The sequence below is a fragment of the Mesoplodon mirus genome (assembly GCF_964341445.2).
Source record: "Mesoplodon mirus genome assembly, chromosome: 11".
Taxonomy (NCBI): domain Eukaryota; kingdom Metazoa; phylum Chordata; class Mammalia; order Artiodactyla; family Ziphiidae; genus Mesoplodon; species Mesoplodon mirus.
Window position 1 is genome coordinate 79,678,937 of NC_138987.1, and position 12,977 is coordinate 79,691,913.

General features: G+C 37.1%; 1 protein-coding gene and 1 pseudogene across 5 annotated transcripts in view; both read right to left on the bottom strand.

Annotated features, from left to right (window-relative positions):
- Window positions 1-12,977, bottom strand: part of CCDC91 (coiled-coil domain containing 91) — a 401,471-nt gene that overhangs the window by 337,707 nt on the left and 50,787 nt on the right. The window lies entirely within an intron of this gene.
- On the bottom strand, window positions 6,269-7,896 carry LOC309812294 (signal recognition particle receptor subunit beta-like; annotated as a pseudogene). The gene is made up of 3 exons (XR_014296198.1): window positions 7,338-7,896; window positions 6,738-7,144; window positions 6,269-6,498 (listed from the first exon to the last, which is right to left on the bottom strand). The product of XR_014296198.1 is annotated as a signal recognition particle receptor subunit beta-like (transcript).

Sequence of the window (12,977 nt, forward strand, 5' to 3'; positions counted from 1 at the left end):
CAGTCAGAATGGCCATCATCAAAAAATCTAGAAACAATAAATGCTGGAGAGGGTGTGGAGAAAAGGGAACACTCTTGCACTGCTGGTGGGAATGTGAATTGGTACAGCCACTATGGAGAACAGTATGGAGGTTCCTTAAAAAACTACAAATAGAACTACCATATGACCCAGCAATCCCACTACTGGGCATATACCCTGAGAAAACCATAATTCAAAGAGTCGTGTACCAACATGCTCATTGCAGCTCTATTTACAATAGCCTGGAGATGGAAAAAATCTAAGTGTCCATCATCGGGTGAATGGATAAAGAAGATGTGGCACATATATACAATGGAATATTACTCAGCCATAAAAAGAAACGAAATTGAGCTATTTGTAATGAGGTGGATAAACCTAGAGTCTGTCATACAGAGTGAAGTAAGTCAGAAAGAGAAAGACAAATACCATATGCTAACACATATATATGGAATTTAAGAAAAAAAAATGGCATGAAGAACCTAGGGGTAAGACAGGAATAAAGACACAGACCTACTAGAGAATGGACTTGAGGATATGGGGAGGGGGAAGGGTAAGCTGTGACAAAGCAAGAGAGAGGCAAGGACATATATACACTACCAAACGTAAGGTAGATAGCTAGTGGGAAGCAGCCGCATAGCACAGGGAGATCAGCTCGGTGCTTTGTGACCGCCTGGAGGGGTGGGATAGGGAGGGTGGGAGGGAGGGAGACGCAAGAGGGAAGAGATATGGGAACATATGTATATGTATAACTGATTCACTTTGTTATAAAGCAGAAACTAACACACCATTGTAAAGCAATTATACTCCAATAAAGATGTTAAAAAAAAAAAAAAGAGTCATGTACCACAATGCTCATTGCAGCACTATTTACTATTGCCAGGACACAGAAGCAACCTATGTGTCCATCGACAGATGAATGCATCAAGAAGATGTGGCACATATACAGAATGGAATATTACTCAGCCATGAAAAGAAACGAAATTGAGTTATTTGTAGTAGTGTGGTGGATGGACCTAGAGTCTGTCATACAGAGTGAAGTACGTCAGAAAAAGAAAAACAAATACCATATGCTAACACATATATATGGAGTCTAAAAAACAAAAATGGTTCTGAAGAACCTAGGGTCAGGACAGAACCAAAGACGTAGACATAGAGAATGGACTTGAGGACAAGGGGAGAGGGTAGGGTAAGCTGAAACGAAGTGAGAGCGTGACATTGACATACATACACTACCAAATGTAAAACAGATAGCTAGTGGGAAGTAGCCACATAGCACGCGGAGATCAGCTCAGTGCTTTGTGACTACCTAGAGGGGTGGGATAGGGAGGGTTGGAGGGAGACGCAAGAGGGAGGAGATATGGGTATATATGTATACGTATAGCTGATTCACTTTGTTATACAGCAGCAACTAACACAACAATGTAAAGCAATTATACTCCAATAAAGATATTTAATAACATTTTTTAATTAAAAGAAAAACAAGGACTGTAATAAGAGACAAAGGACATTACATAATGATAAAAGGATCAATCCAACAATAATATATAAAAATTGTAAATATATATGCACCCAACATAGGAACACCTAATTATGTAAAGCAAATATTAACAGACATAAAGGGAGAAATAGACAGTAACACAGTAATAGTAGGGGACTTTAACATTCCACTTATATCAATGGACAGATCATTCAAACAGGAAATAAGGAAACACTGGCCTTAACTGAGACGTTAGACCAAATGGACTCAATAGACATATACAGAACATTCCATCCAAAAGTAGCAGAATACACATGCTTTTCAACTGTACATGGAACAGTCTCTAGGATAGGTCATATGCTAGGCCACAAAACAAGACTCAAAAAATTTAATAAGACTGAAATCATATCAAGCATCTTTTCTGACTATAATACTATGAGAGTAGGAATCAACTACAAGAAAAACAAGTGCAAAAAACAAAAACATGTAGAGGCCACTAAACAACCAACTGGTCACTGTGTAAATCATAGAGGAAATCAAAAAACATCTGGACACAAATGAAAATGGAAACATAATGATACAAAATCTCTGTGACACAGCAAAAGCAGTCCTAAGAGAGAAGTTTATAGCAGTACAAACCTATCACAGAAAACAATAATAACTCCAATTAAAGAACCTAACCTTACACTTCAAGGAACTAGGAAAAGAAGAATAAACAAAACCCAAATTTAGTACAGGGAAATAAATCATAAAGCTCAGAGCAGAAATAAAAGGATTAGTGACTAAAAAAACTGGAAAATATCAATGAAACGAAGAGCTGATCCTTCAAAATATAAACAACTTGATAAACCTTTAGCCAAGCTCATCAAGGAAAAAAAAAGAGAGGACCCAAATAGATAAAATCAGATATGAAAGAAAAGTAGTTACAACCAAGACTATAGAAATAGAGAGAATGATAAGAGATTACTATGAAAAAGCACACACCAATAAAGTGGACAACCAAGAAGAAATGGGCAAATTCCTAGAAAGGTATAACCTCCCAAGACTGAATAAGGAAGAAACAGAAAACCTGAAAAGACCAATCACCAGTAATAAAACTGAATCAGTAATAATAAAAAAAAAATTCCCCCCAAAAAAGTCCAGGGTCAGATGGCTTCACAGGTGAATTCTATGAAACGTTTTTTTTTAAGTTATCATCTATCCTTCTTAAACTATTCCAATAATTTACAGAGGATGGAATGCTTCTGAACTCATTCTAGGAGGCAAGCATCACCCTGATGCCAAAATCAGACAAAGACATAACCAAAAAAAGAAAATTACAGGCCAGTATCACTGATGAACATAGATGCAAAAACCCTCAATAAAATATTAGCAAACCAACTTCAACAATACATTAAAAGGACCATGCACCATGATCAGATGGACTTTATCCCGTGGGTGTAAGGAGGGTTCAATATCCAGAAAGCAGTCAATGTGATAAGCCACATTAACAAATTAAAGAATGAATAAAAATCATATGATCATCTCAATAGACACACACAAAAAAGCTTCTGACAAAATTCAACATCCATTTATGATAAAAAAAAAACCTCTCAACAAAGTGGGTATAGAGGGAACATGCCCCAGATAATAAAGGCCATATATGAGAAACCCACAGTCAACATCACACTCAAACAGGGAAAAGCTGAAAGTATTTCTTCTAAGATCAGGTACAAGACAAGGAGGCCCACTCTCCCAGCTTTTATTCTGCATAGTACTGAAAGTCCTAGCTACAACAATCAGACAAGAAAAAGAAATTAAAGGAATACAAATTAGGAAGGAAGAAGGAAAACTGTCACTGTTTGCAGATGACACACCACATGTAGAAAATCCTTAAGATGCCACTAAGAAAACTACTAGAACTCATCAATGAATTTGGTAAAGGTGCGGAACAGAAAATTAATATATAGAAATCTGTTGCACTTCTATACACTAACAATGAACTATCAGAAAGAGAAATTAAGAAAACAAGTCCATTTATAATTACATCAAAAAGGATAAAATACTTAGGAATAAATCTAACCAAGGAAGAAAAAGACGTGGACTCAGAGAACTAACAGACACTGAAAGAAATTGAAGATGACACAAACAGAGGAAAAAATATACCGTATTCATGGATTGGAAGAATTGTTAAAATGACCATAACAGCCAAGGAAATCTATGGATTCAATGCAATCCCTATCAACATACCAATAGCATTTTTCACACAACTAGAACAAATAATTCAAAAATTTGTATAGAAACACAGGAGACCCTAGATAGCCAATAATATTGAGAAAAAAGAACTAAACTGGAGGTATCACACTACCTGAGTTCAAATCATACTACAAAACTATAGTAATCAAAACACCACAGTATAAGCATAAAAACAGACATAAAGATCAACGGAACAGAATAGAGATCCCAGAAATAAACCCATGCTTACTTATATGGTCAACTAATCTACTAGAAAGTAGGTCAAAACACACAATGAGACAGTCTCTTCAATAGTGTTGGGCAAACTGGACAGCTACATGCAAAAGAATCAAACTGGACCACTTTCTCATATCATATACAAAAACAAACTCAAAATGGACTAAAGACCTAAATGTAAGACCTAAAACCATAAACTCCTAGAAGAAAACATAGGCAGTATAACCTCTTTGACATCAGTCTTAGCTATGTTTTTGGATATGTCTCCTCAGGCAAGAAACAAAAGCAAAAATAAACAAATGGGACTACATCAAACAAAAGCTTTTGCACCATAAAGGAAACTATCAACAAAACGTAAAGGCAGGCTACTGAAAGGGATAAGACATTTGCAAACACTATATCTGCTAATGGTTAACATCTGAAATATACAAAGAACACATAAAACTCGACATCAAAAAAATAAATAATCTGATTAAACAATGGACAGAGGACCTGAACATTCTTCCAAAGAAAACAGACAGATGGCAACAGACACGTGAAAAGATGCTCAATATCACTAATCAACAAGAATATGCAGATCAAAAATGTAATGAGGTATCACCTCACACCTGTCACAATGTCTATTATCAAAAAGACAAAAATAACAAGTCTTGGCAAGGATGTACAGAAAAGGGAACCCTCATATAATTTTTACAGTGAAAATTGGTGCATCCACTATGAAAAACATTACGAAGTTTCCTCAAAAACTTAAAAGTAGAGCTATTATGCGGTCCAGCAATTCTACTTCTGGGTATTTTTTCAAAAAAACCCGAAAACACCAATTCAAAAAGGTATATGTGGCACCCTTACATCCACTGCAACATTACTGACAATAGCCAAGATATGGAAGCCACCTAAGTGACCATCAATAGATGAAAAGATAAAGAAGATGTGGTATAGATAGTCGATGGCATATTACTCAGCCATGAAAAAGACCTAGATAGCATTATGCTAACAGAAATAAGTCACACAGAGAAAGACAGTATCATATGATTACATTTGTATGTGAAATTTAAAAACAAATGAACAAACATAACAAAACAGAAACAGAGTCATATATGCAGAAAACAAAAAGGTATTTATTTACCAGAGGGAAGGAGAGTCAGGGGATAAGTGAAATAGGTAAGCAAGATTAAGAGGTACTAACTTCCATTTATAAAACAAATGTCACAAGGATGTAATGTACAACTTAGGGAATACAGTCAATAATATTGTAATAATTTGCATAATGACAGATAGTAACTAGACTTATCATAGTGATCATTTTATAATGTATAAAAATATCAAGTCACGGGCTCCCCTGGTGGCACAGTGGTTGAGAGTCTGCCTGCCGGTGCGGGGGACGCGGGTTCGTGCCCCGGTCCGGGAGGATCCCACATGCCGCGGAGCGGATGGGCCCGTAAGCCATGGCCGCTGGGCCTCTGCGTCCGGAGCCTGTGCTCCGCAGCGGGAGAGGCCACGGCAGTGAGAGGCCCACGTACCTCAAAAAAAAAAAAAAAAAAAAATCAAGTCACTGTGTTGTGCAATTGAAACTAATATAATATTGTAAGTCATTATACTTCAACAAAAAATAAATGAACAAATTTTTTTTATTTTTAAACAAAGTTAATAACTACAAAAATTATTAATTTATTTCTATAAATTATGTAACAGAACCGAAGTACATAAAAAATTTAATGAGTCATTTCTTCTTTTTTTTTTGAAAACATTTTTTTAAACCATCATTGAATATGCACTTTAAAAATCTACAGAGAACTTTTTTCATTCTGTATTTGTTCCACAGCATTCAAGCTGACAGTACAAAATAGGAGCTCATCAAACAGCACATGAAGATAGCCCAGGAGCATTCATGCATCCAGAAAAACAGAATAGCTTCTAAATCTCCATATATTCCCCAGTTAAGGGAAACCACTAGAATGTACATTTCTAGCGTACATTTTAGTGGCATTTGGGGATTTAGCACTTACAGTTCTATCACCTGGGGACGACTCCTAGGGTTCACAACATGTTTTTGAAACCTAAGTGCTATGAGGCTGGAGTGTGGACAAGTCACTGAGCTGATGAAGAACAGACCACTGTCAACACAGCCCTGCTGTTTTCAGCCTTCCTTCACATGTCAGAGACCATATTGTAATTGCACCTACAAATCTGAAAATTCACAGAGGACTAGATGATGTACTGCCCATGAATGTCAAAGGCAATTGGAAATCACCCAGTTCCATACACAGACAGGTTTGTTTCCAGGAAAAAGAGACCAAAGCACAGAAGCAGAGGACAAGAAAACATTTTAGATGATATTATATTCTCATGATAATATCCTCTCTATATGAGGTTGGCTTGTTAGACCTTGACCTTACATCAAGCATATGCTAAAGGGACCTTACATACACTTTGAAAAGGGAAGACACGAATCAAATAAAACTAACCAGCTTGAAAGCAATAAGGGAGAACTGAACTTAAACACTTCCACACTGGTTTCAACAATAATTTGTTTCCAGAACAAGGAAAAGTTCCTAACTATATTTGTACCCCTTCTTTTTTTTTTTTTTTTTTTTTTTTTTTTTTTTTTTTGCGGTATGCGGGCCTCTCACTGTTGTGGCCTCTCCCGTTGCGGAGCACAGGCTCCGGACGCGCAGGCCCAGCGGCCATGGCTCACGGGCCCAGCCGCTCCGCGGCATATGGGATCCTCCCAGACCGGGGCACGAACCCGTATCCCCTGCATCGGCAGGCGGACTCTCAACCACCGCGCCACCAGGGAGGCCCTGTACCCCTTCTTTATCAACTCCAGACTACCACATCCTTTTCCAAAACTGTCAGTCACACACATACACATTCGCGTCTTGTGTTTGGATCTGGCCCTCAGGCGATTTTAGCCAGCCACTTCTCCAAGTCCTGGATGTCAGCAGAGCCAGCGTCCCCTCTTCCGCCCTTGGCACTGCACTCCAGGAACTCCACTTTGAGGGGCAACTGTGAGAATTCAGATTCTTTGTCTTTCTTTCCCAGCTGAGCCGTGGCAGTGCTAGAACCGTCCAGTATGCTGGGGGCAGCAGGACGGGTGACTCGTAAAGTACTGATTTCTTTTTCAAGCTGCTGCTGAATTAACTTTGCTGATTTTGCCATTGTAACGTCTTGCTTACTGCAAGCGATTAAGAATGACGGTGTGGGGCCTCCCTGGTGGCGCAGTGGTTGAGAGTCCGCCTGCCGATGCAGGGGATACGGGTTCGTGCCCCGGTCTGGGAGGATCCCATATGCCGCGGAGCGGCTGGGCCCGTGAGCCATGGCCGCTGGGCCTGCGCATCCGGAGCCTGTGCTCCGCAACGGGAGAGGCCACAACAGTGAGAGGCCCGCATACCGCAAAAAGAAAAAAAAAAAAAAAAAAGAATGACGGTGTGTTCTTCAGACCAATACGGTCAAGGAGGACTTGATACAGACACTCTGCCACATCTTTCACCTCTCGCTGGAAGGCTGCACTATCCACAACAAACACAATAGCCCTGGATGAAGCCTTAAACCGCTCTAAGAACTGAAGTCTCAAGCTCTCATGGCCAGGGAGGTCAATCAAGATCAGGCTAGTGACCCTGTTATTGTTGACTCTGTAGACAGCAGAGCTGTCAGTGATGGAAGTCTGAGTGTCTCTGTAAAGGGCCTGTTAACAATCTGACAAAAAGCAATGTTTTCCCGGAGTCACAAAGGCCAACAAGAAGAACAGCTCTTTGACTGCTCCTTCTGCTCCGGATGAACTTCCAGAACACCAGCGTCAGCAGCACCGCGACGAGCGCCACCACGACTGACAGCAACGTCGGGTCCCTCTGCCGCAGTTCCTGCCGCAAGGAGTCCAGGCAGAGCTGGAAGGCGCCTCTGACGCTGCCGCCATTCCCCATCCGCCGGGAGTCTGCGGAAGCCATGGCTGGGATCTTAATGAGTCATTTCTAATAACACTGTTTCACACGTCACTGGAAATAACCAGCCTTTGTCTAAAGAGAAGAATGACTTAAAATCACAGCGGAATTAAAATCTGAAAGTAATTCCTCTTGGCACCATCATGGAAACAGGTGCCAGTACCAAACAATCACAAGGAGAAAGAGAGAGCATTTCCATTCTTGCTTTATTCAAAAATTAATTCAACACCAGTATTAATTATATTAATCTGATATCGATTAAATAAGAATATATAGATCAAATTTCTTTGATCTATGTATTCTCAGCATCGAACTAAACGTAACACATATTCAAATGTGGGGTGATCTTAATAAAAGTGATATTACATAGCAAACCCTAGTGAAATAAATTATTTCTAATGACCATTTTAGAAATTCTTTACTGTTTCTTCACTATTTAATGACCAATGGGTCATCAAAAAAGACCACAGTGTGTCACTGAAAAATATGTTACTCATAATATCTGATTGTCCTTCATTGTTAAAGATGATGAAAGATATTACATTTAAAATCAAAGGTAAATTTTACCAACTTACATACAAAAATGACACTACATCCAGCTTATATAACAAAGAAGAAAAAATATTTATAAATGTTAAATTCATTTTAAAATGCTGCCTTCTAAGACATGAAACTCAGACCTAGGCCACTTAAAACCAACTCACACTGTTGTCTAAAATGTCTGTTACGCAGATACCAAATGGGATTTGCAGCTTGCCATGAGATTAAAACTTAAATTCATCTATATACTTTATTGAGCGTTGTTTTCTTCCCCTTTTTTTAATGCTATGAGGCACTGTAACTCAAACCTAATGCTGGACCAGGAGCTGTATTGATAAATAAGAACTTTACAATAGCCATTATTATAATGAAGTCGCCACCAGCATTCTACTCTCCATCAGTTTTACTCTTTCCGGATGTTTCCTTTATAATTCGAATCAGTTAAATATAAACCCATGTTTTCTTACATAGACCTCAATGTTGACATCCACCAGAAATATTCTCGACTTTTTAAAGTAAAAATATCATGAATTATATACACCATTTAAACCTGTGGCAGATTAAAGATGGCCACAAATTCTTTAATATGCCTCCTATCGAGAAGCAGAGTCTATGTCTCCTCCCCTTAAACATCAATGGGCTCTGTGACTGATTGCTTTGACCAGCAGTATGTGGCCGAAATGACACTGTACCATTTTCTGGGCCTAGGCTTTACAAAGTGACAGCTTTCACCTCCTGTCTTTCAGAACACTCTTTCTGGAGGAAACCACCCTCCACAGAAGAAATTTGATTATCCTGAGACCACATCCAGTAAGGTAACGCAAAACAGACATGTGGAGAGCTCACACGAAGAGAAAAATACCTAATGAATCTCCCACTCTTCAAGTAAAGTTTGCTTTGATACTAGATATGTAAATGAAGAGGCCTTCAGAGGACCCCAGCACTTAGCCACCACCTGACTAGAACAGTATAAACCAGCAAAATCCTCCCCAAATTCCTGACCCACAAAATAGTGAACAAAATTAATTAAATTTTGATGTTGTTTGCTGCACAACAGAAAAACAAAAACTATAATTTCATTTTATGGCATGTATAAACTCACCATAACAACAGAAAAAAAGCAGACTGCCAATTTATAGGTATAAGGCAATGAAATTTTTAAAAACTTCTAAATTATCAACTTAGTATCTGAGAAAGTTCTCTTAATTGTCTTCCATTAACTAACTCATGAGTAAATCATGAGACAAACCAATGTTCTCAACTACTTTTGATTCTCACAGTGTGAAGGAAAGTGTCAAGGTTACAAGGACATGACCCCGAACCTGTGCTCCCATCAGCTAAATTGTACACTATCAAGAATTAGTTGTTTTTGTACATTCTTAATCTCAGTTTTATCTGTTAATATAATTACATAATTTGGTTAAATATTTTTAAAAATCTATAAGAACTAGAAGTAATTGTTCCCATGAATAAATTGAATACTTTACAACAAATTAATAAAGGCTAATTGCTTTAAAAAGAAATACTGTCAAGAGTCAAGACTATTTATAAACATTCAGTACAATAACCACTGGGACCATTTTTAACTGTCTCAGTACACTTAAAAGGAAATTGAAACTAGGAATTGAAGATAATGTTTTAAAGTTTTTTGTTTTGTTTTGTTTTTCTAACATCTTTATTGGAATATAATTGCTTTATAATGGTGTGTTAGTTTCTGCTTTACAACAAAGTGAATCAGCTACACATATACATTTATCCGACTTAAGAAAGTCCATGATGAACTCCAATCAGGAGATCTATGCTCACAGAAAAGATTTGGGCCCAACATCAAAAGACTGAACTATAAATATATATTATGTTTCAAGGTATGTACAGATCATCTTTATGACTACCCACTTTGGCCAAAAAAAAATTTTTTTAACTTAAAATTACCAGGCCAACTAAGTTGGATATAGGAGCCTGTACTATAAATTCTTTTTTAAAGTGTTCTTTAAATTAAGAAATAAGGACGAAGTTTCAGTTTTACAAGATGAAAAGAGGATGAATGGTAGTGGTAATGGTAGTATAACAATGTGACTGCACTTAATGCCACTGAATTATACACTTTATAATGGTAAAGATGGTCAATTTTATGCTATGCGATAAAAAGACTGAAGTGAATAGACTTCATAATAATAATCAAAAAGAAATCAAAAACATTACATTGGGCAAATTAAGCCAGTAACAAACAGTTCATATTGTAGTGGGTCAGGGAACAGGGCTAGAGTGGTATAGAAAGAGTCCATGTGGAATTAAAGAACTTTCTGGGGAAATGAAAATGTTTTGTATCTTGATCAGAGTATAGTTACACAGTTACATCTATGTCAGAACCCAAGAAGATATACACCTCTGATCTGTTCGTTTCACAATATATACAAATTACACACTGATTTTTTTTAATGGAGGTATTGGGGCTGGGGCAGAAAGACTGAAGAAATTAGTCTAGAAATTAATTCATGAGAATTATCTCCTGAAACAAAATAATGGTATTTTTTAACCACCAGAATTATTACAGAGAGCAGCTCATTGAAAGGTAAAACACTAGTTGGTACAGAACCAAGACGTGCTACAATTTCTGACTAGTCAGTCATAAACGTTTTTAAATGTAAATAAGATATCACCATCCTTGATTACTTAAACTAAAACAACATATCCAGAAAGACTACAAGGCTCAGCTTTCTTCAGCTTAGCCCTGTTTTTCCATCTGCCTAATTCCTCCCTTCTACTTCAAGTCAATCCAATTTAATTCAACAAACCTGTTATACTACTCTGTGTAACATATTATGTGAGGAGCTAAGTATCATAAGGTAATACAAAGATGTATAGTAACCTCAACCCCCAAGGCACTTGTAATCTACTAGATGGCATTAAACAATAGATAACAGCTACAAGAAAAGACTTCAAGATACTCACGATATTCAAATTGAAACCCCATGCAATTCAGACCAATACTTTGAAAGGTGATTTTTTTTTTTAAAGTACGGCAAAAGAGCACTAAGTAGCTCGTCCTCTAGGTTTATTCCCTACGCTACTCCTTTTTATTACCAGTGCAGGAAAATTCCATAAATATCTCTGTGTTTCCAAGAAACTTAAGAATGCAAATACAAAGGCTCTCCTGTATTTTTATACATAAAAGATAGAAAATTCATGGCTACAATTCTATGAGTGCATGAGTAAAAGGCTCCACCATATTTCTAATAAAAGATATTCAGTTTCATTCAAACCACTGACCATCGGTCCTGGCGATATATGGAAAATCATAGATTGCAGACTTTCTGGAGTGGATTATTCTGCTTTAAAAACTAAAATTCTAAAATTAGAATTATGAAGTGACAGAAAACATCCCAATCTGAATTCTACTTACACAAAACCACATGATTTTCAATGCCAAGTTCCTAATTTACAGCTGGGAAAATCACCATTGAAGATAGCTGAGCTTGGATCAGATTCACTTCACATAAAACCAGATGTAGACCTCAAATTACATGTGACATCTCCAGCCACTCATATAAATAAGAATAATGCAAGCTGAAAGACAATAAATTCACCTAGACCTTTCTAAATTTGGCCACCCTAATGTCCCTTTCCTAAACTTCTGAAATAAATTAGGAGAAAGGAAAGAAGAAAATATACATGTCTTCTCTAAGTACAATTAAAAACCTTAAATTACTCATTTCTTCTAGATAAAGTCCTTTAAACAAGTCAAGAAATCCTAGATCTTGAAATACACTTGTCATTTTAAAAATATAAAGAAAAAACCCTACTAGACTCTTAGGATATTAAGTCTTGGCATGTCATCTCAGAACTCTTCCCCAAACAATTTGTCACAAGTGAACAGAAACAAGCTGTACTAAGGATGTACAGAGATATTTCTTTAGTTGTTTGTTTAATCAGCTACTGATTTCCCACCATAAGGTAAAAAACCCAAATGTATGTCAACAGGAGTTTGTCTGCAACTGTAAAATCACTTTACATCAGTTGGCTTCAGAAGTTTGTACCCTATGGAAAGTCCACTTAAAATTTTACCTGGCACATACATGCTAAAATATCTTGTTTGCAGTTTGAAGCCACACTAGATTACAACCCACAGAGACAGGATTTCTAGTTTATTTCTCACAACCCACATGTACAAAACCCAAAATCGCGACATAGAAAAGCGTTGTTAAAATTCTGTAATAACAGTAAAGCAAAATAGTTCACCACAGAGTTCTTTCCTTGGGAATTTTTTAAAGCCTCTGTATTCATAATATACAACACTTCAACATCTAAATTAAGTATTTCAAACATACAAGGCTCACCTTGGAACTCTAACTGTAAGAGCTGTTTTAGGTTATGAATCAAACCTAACCTAGCTCAAACACTGAAAATTGAATAATAATGCCATGATGGCTTAATATGAACATGATATCAAATTCTATAATTATTTCATGGTTTATTAACAGTATATTTCATACTCAATTCTAAATGGAAATTAGTCTTGTGCTTCTTTATAGGCACCTACTCCATGTGACTTC